The sequence below is a fragment of the Salvelinus sp. IW2-2015 genome, linkage group LG1, assembly GCF_002910315.2.
Source record: "Salvelinus sp. IW2-2015 linkage group LG1, ASM291031v2, whole genome shotgun sequence".
Classification (NCBI taxonomy): domain Eukaryota; kingdom Metazoa; phylum Chordata; class Actinopteri; order Salmoniformes; family Salmonidae; genus Salvelinus; species Salvelinus sp. IW2-2015.
This window is the reverse complement of record NC_036838.1, coordinates 12,632,108-12,644,415: the sequence shown is the minus strand read 5'-3', so window position 1 is coordinate 12,644,415 and position 12,308 is coordinate 12,632,108. Positions and strand designations below refer to the sequence as shown.

The following is a 12,308-nucleotide window of genomic DNA, read 5'->3' as shown; positions in this document are numbered from 1 at the left end:
ATGGAGGACTCCCTCAGTTCTGCAGAATTGAACAGATCTTCCTTGTGAATAATAATGTTTCCTTTCTCTGTAGAAAGTAAGAGTCCTGCTACGTGGAACATCTTCGATCCTATGAACTGTCCTCAGGCAACTCAATATCAGAGTTCAACGATACATCCACCCTCTCAGCATACAACACAGGAGGCGGATTGCTACTGAGGCTCAAGAGATTCATACAACTATACTGAAAAGGTGACTGATATTTTCCCTTACTCATGAAAAAGGAATTGTTAAATAAAAGAATATGCTATGGAAAAATGGATCATAAAATTCAGTGTATCTATATTTTTTCTTCCCTCAGATGGCAGAACCTACATACCAGACCTTACTTTGTCTCCATATAGCAACGCATATGGTGAGGAAGATGACCCTCTCCTCCCGTCCACAGTCGGTGGATGTCCTGAAGATCATCATGTAAAACAAATTTAATTTGGACTATGACTTCACCCTTCAATACGAAGATCCTGACTTCGATGGACAATTGTGCTGTCTAGTGGACATTGAGGAGTTTCCTGAGGAAGCTGTCCTGAAGGTAATCAGATCAGAGAGTAATGTCAACTCAACCGGATCTGGAGACACAGATATACTGCCCCACGCCAGAGAATCTCCAGAGTGCCTAGAGAAGTGGCCTGACGGTTTTCCGGGTGCCATCTTTTTCTTATGATATTGAGCACATACTTAGAGAGGAAAATACTTGCCATGAGAAAACTGTAAAGACTCTTAAATTAACAAGAGCCCAGAAGCATGACGTTCTTGAGAACATAGCTAAAGCAATACACAGCTTCAAGGCCTATCCAAGTGGGGGAGAATTAGGCAAGGCTACCAACGCGCTTGTTACCAAGCACCCATGTCTCAAAGAAGCAGGGAGTCAGTCTGGATGGTATGCATGGATGACTAGTCTGAAGTTCAAGATGGGGAACTATCGGACCAAGTTGAGCAGAGCTGGAGTTCCTGAGGTCTATCTGAATGCAGGCAAGAGGAGCAGAAACAACCTAGAGAGAGAGTCACCCCACTCAAACATCAAGAGACCCAGATGAGCTGAGGTAAACTTCCTGCCATGCTTCCCGAAAGGGGAAGACCAAGAGTCTCTCAAGCAGCTGAGACAGCAAATCATCAACAAAGTTTCAAAGACTGAGAGAAACCTGCCATTAATAGACAAACTGATGCAGACAACTTTTGCCCTTTGACGAAATGAGATCGTAAATGACGGACCGCCAGTGAAATGGTTCCCGAGAGAACTGGCCAGCCCTTCACCTGGAGTCTCAGGTAAAACAGCTGATATCCCTCTCTCTTTCTCTTATTTTGTCTCTGTCTCCCTCTTGCTCCCTTTAACCCTCTTCCCCTTTGTAAGATCTTTCTTTCAGTCAACATTGTGTTCAATGGGGCTTTTGTTTGTGGTTGATGCAGGAGTGTGCAGAGTTCCACCGCATAACAAACATACATTTGAAGAGCCCGATTCTATGCCTAGCTTACATTTATGCATGTTTCAGGTGGAGGAAACTGAAAAGCCAGACATTAGACACACCTGTCGCTCTCCTCACTGTTGTCAGCGATAACTGAACTGATCATGTCCAGTTAAACCCAGCCAGGATTGCTGTTGTGCTAGAAGGTGACATTGCAATGAATGATCTCCCCAGGTTGGCTGATGCAATTATGTTGTTATTTGGTTTGATTTACGTCTTGCATCTGAGTTATCCCAAGCAGCTGATCCATACTTCTGACTTTATACAAAAAGTCCTAATGGGCTTGGATGATGGGAAAATGCTTAAACCCAAGCTTTTGTCTCTGAAAAATGACCTATTGGACCAAGACTAATGATGTATGGGTCTGTGTGGGTATTTGCTTTTAGAGGTATTTGTCATCATTGAGGTTGTAGATGTTGTCTCCAACTCATGCCCTTACACAGCTGCAAGGCCTTTCTCGTAGATATGTCTTTAATGTGTGGGTCCACATTGTCCCATCATTGCCTTGTTAATCGCAGTATAGCCTCAAACAGCCAGTGTTTCCAATCAAGAACCATACATTCTTTCGAAGTTCTAAATGTTTTCCTTTCATTGTCATTGATGTTTGACATAAACCACGTCCAGTGGGTGTTATTTTTGACCTCACAAATGTTTTAGCTGTTCTGCTCTTCAGTAGAACTCAATAGAAACAGAGATATCTCTTTTTGTACTGCCGCAGTCAATCAACCTGTAAACAATGTGAAGTGCTTGATGAGATAAGCGAGAGTTGAGATTTGATTTCCACTCCAAATAAAGTTGCAACATACACTATGTTCTGAATGTAATGGAGGTAAGCAAGAGAGTTAATTTGCACTAAAATAAAGCTGGAACATATTTTCTAAAATGTATGTATTACAACGGTTATAACAGTTAATGGTTTTTGATCATGGCTGCAGCTTTAATGTGTTGCTCCTCATTTTCCCATTTTTGTCAAATCACTGCAGCCTCATACGGACAATGTTTACAATAGAAAATTCAGTATTTGGATAGTCCATCTGTAGATAGTTAATTGAGCATCCAAAGACCATCAACAAATGTTAAATTGCTATCAACTAACCCTAACATATCAGCAGAGATACAGGGACTATCCAAATGGAGTTACAGAAAATTCTAAGTTCTTTAGAATTTCTAAATGTTTTAACCAGGTTTCCATCCAACCATTTCATGCTCGAGCGCACGTAAAGCCTACATGATGAGATTGGACAAAAAAGCGAGATTATTTTTTTATTTGTCAAACTGCAACCAAGCATCAATGATCATATCACATTGCACTTTCACCACCCTGTGAAGTTTATCACAACTTATTTCATCTGTAGTCTAATAAACTGCATGCTTTCCCGACAAGTCGTAGTGGGAGGACCACACATGTCATTGTGTAACTCCAAGTTTACTTCAATATAATGGTTATTATCTAAAAATGTCCTCATAAAAGCGTTTGCACTTGTCTTTACTCGCATAAAAAGGTTAGATGGAAACTTGGTTAGTGTCACATTTGGTTATTGTGTTGGAGGCAGGCGTTTTGTTAAGTTGAATACACAGGCATTGGAATATTAAAGTTTGCGTTGCATTTTAAATTGTTTACTTTATTTGATTCATAATTTTATTTTGTACAGTATATTTATAGTAATCTATATGATTGTTTTTTATATTATTCAAGCCTTATAATAAAGATTCCTTGAATGCCTGAAAATTGATTGACTGAGTTGTGTGTACTAAGAATATAGTATGGTTTGGTAAGTTTTGAGTTAATAGTACCTACCTAAATCGAGGTAATCGGTTTCCAAAAATGGTTTGAGCAAGGTCATAAGAATTTGAGTTGGTACAACTATTGCAATACTCAATGAAGTTGAGTACAGACAAAGCATAGCAATTAAATATGCAGCAATTAAATGTATGAAATTATTTAAACAATATTTTTAAGTTAAGTACAGTTAAAAAATAGAGTTTGCATAAAACCTTTAGGTTAAGTACAAGTAATTCAAAATAATTAGGTGTGACCTTACTTTTTACTTTTGAGTTTATCTAAAAACTAAGTTTCCTAAAAAAGATGTGAGTTCACGGACCTTTTACAGTGCGACTTCAAAACAGTTTAATGGCTGTGATAGGAGAAAACAGAGGATTGATCAATAACATTGTAGTTACTGCACAATACTAACCTAATTGACAGAGTGAAAAGAATGAAGCCTGTACATAATACAAGTATTCCAAAACATGCATCCTGTTTGCAACAAGGCACTAAAGTAATACTGCAAAAAATGTGGCAATGCAATTCATTTTTTGTCCTGAATATTATCTATTATGTTTGAGACTAATCCAATTCAACACATCACTGAGTACCAGTCTCGATATTTTCAAGAATAGTGGTGGCAGCGTAATGTTATGCATATGCTTGTAATCGTTAGTGACTGGGGACTTTTTAAGTAAAAAAACAAGTAAAGGAATTAAGCTAAGCACAGGACAAATCCTAGAGGAAAACCTGGTCCAGATCAGTCTGCTTTCCAGCACACACTGGGAGAATTCACCTTTCAGCACACAGGAGGTTAGTGGCACCTTAATTGAGGAGGACGGGTTCATGGTAATGGCTGGAGTGGAATCAGTGGAATGGAATCAAATACAAACACATGGTTTGATGCCATTCCATTCCCTCCGTTCCAGCCATTATTATGAGCCATCCTCCCCTCAGCAGCCGCCACTGTTTCAGCAGGACAATAACCTAAAACACAAGGCCAAATCTGCACTGGAGTTGCTTACCAAGAAGAAAGTGAATGTTCCTGAGTGGCCCGAGTTGCAGTTTTGACTTAAACCTGCTTGGAAATCTATGGCAAGAACTAAAAAGGGTTGTCTACAAATGATCAACATCCAATATGAGAGTTTGAAGAATTATGAAAAGAATAATGAGCAAATGTTGTACAATCCAGGTTTGGAAAGCTCTTAGCGACTTACCCAGAAAGACTCAAAATAATTATTACATTTATTGACTCGGGGGGTTGAATACATATATTAGTGTTTTATTTTTCATTTAAAAAAAACTATACTTTTTTGGGGATAATTTTTATTCCACTGACATTACAGACTATTTTGTGTAGATTGTTGTTGATATGACAGTGAGAGTGTAGACTGTGAAAGGAGAGCACTGAAGTTGCACTCGTTTCCACTGACAGTAGCGGTGGAGAACAAGAAACAGAGAACTGCACACACTCAGAATGACAATGGGGGTAAACTCCAGTACAAAGGAGCACAGCACTGAGCACAGGCTCCCAGACAGAAGACAGGCTTTTAGATCACAGGCTATTATCAGAACACAGGCAGAGCATCAGCTAGCTAGATCATCACTCAACCACAGACTGATTAATAAGATTTCGCTATGAAAACATAAGCACTGTGTATGATCTATCATGATTCATAAGGCAATCTTTTCAGTTCTTATCTTATTTCATCTTGCAGAAACTTAGACGAAAATATATAAATGTATTTGTGTATCCCCAATATATTTTTAAGATACATTTATGGGAATCATGTCATCGATTGTCCATTCAAATTCCATTATTCCATTATTATTTTTATATTCACTCAGATTACATGTGCTCTTGTTAAGTTCAGCTGTGGAGGGCAAGATTTTTTGGGCACACTGTTGCTTGTTCAAATGAAGGATTTGACAGCTTCTAAAGGAACCTGTTCATTCTACAGGGTTTTGCCTTTGAGTTTTCGCTTTCTCTTATAAAAAAAATAATAAAATATTAATATCACAAACTGTAGTAGTTATAAACCAGTAAAATCTGAAAAATGTAAGACATCTAAAAAGCATCTTATGACCTTGTAATAAAAGCATATAATTTTAAGTTGGGTAGCAGGCATAATAATGTTTTAATCAATCATTCATTTCTATTGCTGCAGGTGTGTATATGAACAACTTTGTCTGGAAAAAATTAATTGACAGGTATTTTCACATTACATTTTGGGGAGGTGAGTGGCAAAATCCAGCATTTGAAAGCAGCATTTGAAAATCAAACAAATGTTAACTGCTTGAACATTCCCGACAGATTTGTACTCTAGGAACTCCCAAATTGGGTACAATTAAATTACCTCCAGGTACGTCCCCCAAAAAGGGAGTGCAATGTAACTTTATTCCTCACACTGAACAAATGAGTCCGTCAGTTTTATTAAGTGTGTATTCTTCTTGCATTGCGCAGACAGGAAGTGGTCCAGGAAGTGTGTGGAGTGAAGCAGGAGATGCCTTCTCTTCTACATTAACATGTCATCATAGCCTGGCAGCGGGACGTGATCTGGGTCTGGCCTGGAAACCAAAGATCATAATACATCATTAATACACTCATAAATAGTACTCTTCCACAAAAGCCAGATTCAAGACACAAATCTGGTGGTCAATTTTGTGTTTTGAGGGCCCACCATGCCAGCTATTTATTAACTCTTAAATGATGACATAGGCCTATCTCAGATATGATTCAAGAAAGACTCTGACCTTAGCTTCAGTTATGTAGAAGTGAGTGACGCATTGTATCGCAAATACCTACAGTGCCTAGCGTAAGTCTACACACCCCTTGCACAGTCTTCATATTTGTCTTCCTTAAAATACATCTAAAAATATATTTTTTCCCGACAGATCTACACAACCTGCTCCACATTTTCAAAGTGAAAGAAAACTATAGGAAATTGTCTAAATAAATAAAATATTTAACAAAGATGTCTTTATTGCATACCTGTATGTTTTCACACCCCAGAGTTAATGCTTTGTGGAAGCACCTTTTTCTCCCCAATTTCGTGGTATCTAATTGGTAGTTACAGTCTTGTCACATCGCTGCAACTCCCGTACGGACTCGGGAGAGGCGAAGGTCGAGAGCCGTGCGTCCTCCGAAACACAACCCAACCAAGCTGCGCTGCTTCTTGATACAATGCCCACTTAACCCGGAAGCCAGCCGCACCAATGTGTCGGAGGAAACACTGTACACCTGGCGACTGTGTCAGCGTGCACTGCGCCCGGCCCGCCACAGGAGTCGCTAGTGCGCGATGGGACAAGGACATCCCCGGCCGGCCAAAACCTTAGACCACTGCGCCACTCGGGAGGCCCATGTCAGACACATTTACATGGATTTAACCTCTCTTGGGTACGTGAGACGTTAGCGTCCCACCTCTTCAACAGCCAGTGAAACTGCTGGGCGCCAAATTCAAATACAGAAATACTCATTATAAAAATTCAGAAAACAAAACATATTTTACATAGGTTTAAAGATGAACTTCTTGTGAATCCAACCACGGTGTCAGATTTAAAAAATGCTTTACGGCGAAAGCATACCTTACGATTATTTGAGAACATAGCCCAGTAGACAAATCATTACAAACAGTAACCAGCCAAGTAGAAGAGTTACACAAGTCAGAAATAGAGATAAAATGAATCCCTTACCTTTGATGATCTTCATATGGTTGCACTCAGCAGACATTCACTTACTCAATAAATGTTCCTTTTGTTCGATAAAGTCTCTTTATATCCAAAAACCTCAGTTTTGTTTGCGCATTTTCTTCAGTAATCCACAGGCTCAAACGCAGTCAAAACAGGCAGACAAAAAAATGCAAATAGTAAGTTCAAGTTCATAGAAACATGTCAAACGATGTTTATATTCAATCCTCAGGTTGTTTTCAGCCTAAATAATCGATACTATTTAAACCGGACAATAACGTCGTCAATATAAAAGGTAAACAAGAAAGGCACTCTCTCGGTCTCGCGCATGAAAAAACTCTGTGACACTTTAGGGTCCACTCATTCAGACTGCTCTTACTTCCTCATTTTTCAGAATACAAGCCTGAAACAATTTCTAAAGACTTGACATCTAGTGGAAGGCATAGGAACTGCAATTTGAGTCCTAAGTCAATGGATACTGTAATGGCAGTGAATAGAAAACTACAAAACCAACAAACAAAAACGACTTCCTGAATGGGTTTTTCTCAGGTTTTAGCCTGCCAAATCAGTTCTGTTATACTCACAGACACTATTTTAACAGTTTCGGAAACTTTAGAGTGTTTTCTATCCAAATCTACCAGTTATATGCATATCATATCTTCTGGGCCCGAGAAGCAGGCAGAGAAGTTAAACACTGAAATTGTAATTATTGTGCACTTATCCATTACAAATCAATTCCATGATAAAAGCGAGGTAACACTTTATAATAACGTCCAGTAATAAATCATTTCTAAGGCATTTATAAATAGTTTGCTCACCATTTCTTAATCATTAGTCCTACATTTGTAAATGTCAGCTAGTACTGTAACGCTCGTCGGAAGGATGAGACCAAGGTGCAGCGTCGTACATGTTCATGCTTCTTTATTAAAACCGAACACCAAACAAAACAACAAAAGAACAACGAACGCCACGTCTTGAAGGCTACACAGAGCTAACAAAAAACAACATCCCACAACCTAAAGAGGCAAAACAGGCTGCCTAAGTATGATTCCCAATCAGAGACAACGATAGACAGCTGTCCCTGATTGAGAACCATACCTGGCCAAAACATAGAATCACCCCAAATCACACACTGACCAAACCAAATAGAGACATAAAAAGGCTCTCTAAGGTCAGGGCGTGACAAGTACGCTATAAATACAGTGCCTTCGGAAAGCATTCAGACTCCTTTACTTTTCCACATTTTGTTACGTTACAGCCTTATTCTAAAATGGATTAAACAAAAACAGTTCCTCAGCAATCTACACACAATACCCCATAATGACAAAGCGAAATAGGTTTTTAGAAATGTTTGCAAATGTATTAAATATAGAAAACAGAAATATATTCTTTACATAAGTATTCAGACCCTTTGCTATTAGACTCGAAATTAAGCTCAGGTGCATCCTGTTTCCATTGATCATAGTTGAGATGTTTCTACAACTTGGAGACCACCTGTGGTAAATTGAATTGATTGAATTGCCTAGGAGGCCAGCATCCCGGAGTCGCCTCTTCACTGTTGACGTTGATACGGGTGTTTTGCGGGTACTATTTAATGAAGCTGCCAGTTGAGGACGTGAGGCGTCTGTTTCTCAAACTAAACACTCTAATGTACTTGTCCTATTGCTCAGTTGTGCACCGGGGCCTCCCACTCCTCTTTCTATTCTGGTTAGAGACAGTTTGCACTGTTCTGTGAAGGGAGTAGTACACAGCATTGTACGAGATCTTCAGTTTCTTGGCAATTTCTCGCATGGAATAGCCTTCATTTCTCAGAACAGGAATAGACTGACGAGTTTCAGAAGAAAGTTCTTTGTTTCTGGCCATTTTGAGCCTGTAATTGAACCCACAAATGCTGATGTTCCAGATATTCAACTAGTCTAAAGAAGGCCAGTTTTATTGCTTCTTTAATTAGAACAACAGTTTTCAGCTGTGCTAACATAATTGCAAAAGGGTTTTCTAATGATCAATTAGCTTTTAAAATTATAAACTTGGATTAGCAGCGTGCCATTGGAACACATGAGTGATGGTTGCTGATAATGGACCTCTGTACGCCTATGTAGATATTCCATAAAAAATCTGCCGTTTCCAGCTACAATAGTCATTTACGACATTAACAATGTCTACACTGTATTTTGGATCAATTTGATGTTATTTTAATGGACAAAAAAAGTGCTTTTCTTTCAAATACAAGGACATTTCTAAGTGACCCCAAACTTTTGAACGATAGTGTAAGTGTGTGAATTGGATCATTTTCCTGTCAAAATGTAACGAGTACTTTTGGCTGTCAGGGAAAATGTATGGAGTAAAAAGTACATTATTTTCTTTAGGAATGTTGTGAAGTAAAAGTTGGCAAAAATATAAACAGTAAAGTACAGATATCCTGTCTAGCCCCAGCGTTCCGCTAGCGGAACTCCTCCCACATTCCACTGAAAAGGCAGAGCGCGAAATTCAAAAAATATTTTTGAGAAATATTTAACTTTCACACATTAACAAGTCCAATACAGCAAATGAAAGATACACATCTTGTGAATTCAGTCAACATGTCCGATTTTTAAAATGTTTTACAGCGAAAACACCACATATATTTATGTTAGCTCACCACCAAATACAAAAAAGGACAGACATTTTTCACAGCACAGGTAGCATGCACAAAGCCAACCTAACTAACCAAGAACCAACCAAACTAACCAAGAAACAACTTCATCAGATGACAGTCTTATAACATGTTATACAATAAATCTATGTTTTGTTCGAAAAATGTGGCATATTTGAGGTATAAATAGTTTTACATTGCAGCTACCATCACAGCTACCGTCAGAAATAGCACCGAAGCAGCCAGAGTAATTACAGACACCAACCTGAAATACCTAAATACTCATCATAAAACTTTCTGAAAAATACATGGTGTACAGCAAATTAAAGACAGGCATCTTGTGATTCCACCACATATTTCCGATTTCTTAAGTGTTTTACAGCGAAAACACAATATAGCATTATATTAGCTTACCACAATAGCCAGAAACACAAGCCATTTACCAGCAGCAAAAGTTAGCGATCGTAACAAACCAGCAAAAGATATATAATGTTTGACTAACCTTGATAAGCTTCATCAGATGACAGTCCTTACAATCAGGTTATACTACACTTATGTTTTGTTCGAAAATGTGCATATTTAGAGCTGAAATCAGTGGTTATCATTGTGCTAACGTAGCATCTTTTTCCCACACACGTCGGATATTTTTCTGACACTCACATATTCTGACCAAATAACTATTCATAAACATTACTAAAAAATACATGTTGTATAGGAAATGAAAGATACACTAGTTCTTAATGCAATCGCCGTGTTAGAATTCTAAAAATAACTTCATTACGACATGCAGTTTACGTTATGGCGAGAGCGTGCCCAAAATCTGGGCGCAAACTACTAGTTCACATGTTCGACAGATATATGAAATAGCATCATAAAATGGGTCCTACTTTTGATGATCTTCCATCAGAATGTTGTCCAAGGGGTCCTTTTTCCAGAACAATCGTTGTTTGGATTTAGAATGTCCTCTTCTCCAGTCAATTAGCACGGAAAGCTAGCAAAGTGGCGCGAAGCTCTCCTTCCTGAACATACGCAGACAGCAACACGCCTAACGTCCCGAAAATTTTTTTCAATAATCTAATAAAACTATATTGAAAAAACATACTTTACGATGATATTGTCACATGTATCAAATAAAATCAAAGCCGGAGATATTAGTTGTCTATAACGACAGCTTTACAGAAGGCAATACCAGGTCACTTCTCGCGCGTTCCAGAAAACAGGAAATTGGGGTCACGTCATGCCAAGAGCTTTTATTCGACCTCAGATCATGTTATACACTCCATTTCTTCTCTCACTGCCTGTTGACATCTAGTGGAAGGCGTATGAAGTGCATGTATACTAATAAATATCAAGCACATTTATAGGCAGGCCCTAGAACAGAGCATCGATTTCAGATTTTCCACTTCCTGTCAGGAAGTTTGCTGCAAAATGAGTTCTGTTTTACTCACAGATATAATTCAAACGGTTTTAGAAACTAGAGAGTGTTTTCTATCCAATAGTAATAATAATATGCATATTGTACGAGCAAGAATAGAGTACGAGGCCGTTTAAATTGGGCACGATTTTCCCCCAAAGTGTAAATAGCGCCCTCTATCCTCAACAGGATATACCACTGCTTCATAACCAAGAAGACTCAAGGTGCTTCAACAAAGTACTGATTGGTGGGTATGAATACTTATGTAATGGTGATATCAGTTTTTTTTATTTATACACTTTCCTAAAAACCTGTTTTTGCTTTGTCATTATGGGATATTGTGTGTAGATTGATTAGGGGTATGAATACTTCCCGAATGCACTGTAAATATAATATTTACAACATTTTAAAGGCAATTGTTTTTAATAATTATCTATTTATAGCTTACTAAAATGTACTAATTTAGGAATAATGATTCACAAATGGTGAGCAAACTACTTATGAATGCCTTATAATTGGTGGACGTTATTAATACCTAAATTAAAATTCTCAATAGAAACATAACTTGTACCCTGGTCTGTGTCTTCCAACGGGCCCAAAGGGGTCAAAGTGGGCTCCAGGTGGCACAGCTCCCGGGGGGATTTAGGTATTTCAGGCAGGATGCCCACGAGAGGGGTCGAACCCTGAGCGGTTATAACCAGCTCTCAAAGGGTCCACGACCACTGTGGGACAAACACAGAAACAGAGCTGGCATTGGTCTTTAGCATTTTTGTATTATTTTACCCCATTTTTTGTGATATCCAGTTGACATTGCCTCATCGCTGCGACTCCCCAATGGGCTCGGGAGAGGTGAAGGTCGAGACATGCATCCTCCAAAACATGACCTGCCAAGCCGCGCTTCTTCTCACACACTGCTCGCTTAACCCGGAAGTCAGCCGTACCAATGTGTCGGAAGAAACACCGTCTGACTGACGACAGAAGTCAGCTTGCAGGCACCCGACCTGCCATAAGGAGTCGCTAGAGCACGATGAGCCAAGGAAAGCCCCGCTGGCCAAACCCTCCCCTAATCCAGACTGTGCTGGGCCAATTGTGCACCGCCGGTCAAACCCAGGTTGTAACGGCGCCTCAGCGCTGTGATGCAATGCCTTAAACCGCTGCGCCACTCGGGAGGCCAACTGGCATTGGTCTTTTGAATTAGGATGAATAATGATCATGTTGTGCTATTTGCGGTGTTAGTGGCTCAGATAGAGTAATCCCTTTCATAATACTTGGGCCTGATCTTCATTGATCTTCAATTTTGAATGGTCT

General features: G+C 39.1%; 1 long non-coding RNA gene across 1 annotated transcript; it reads left to right on the top strand.

The window, feature by feature from the left end:
* Positions 1 to 88: 88 nt before the first annotated feature.
* LOC111965918 (uncharacterized) lies at positions 89 to 3,141 on the top strand. The gene is made up of 3 exons (XR_002877580.2): positions 89 to 231; positions 341 to 1,305; positions 1,530 to 3,141. It is a non-coding gene; the product is annotated as an uncharacterized lncRNA (long non-coding RNA).
* The last annotated feature ends 9,167 nt before the right edge of the window (positions 3,142 to 12,308 follow it).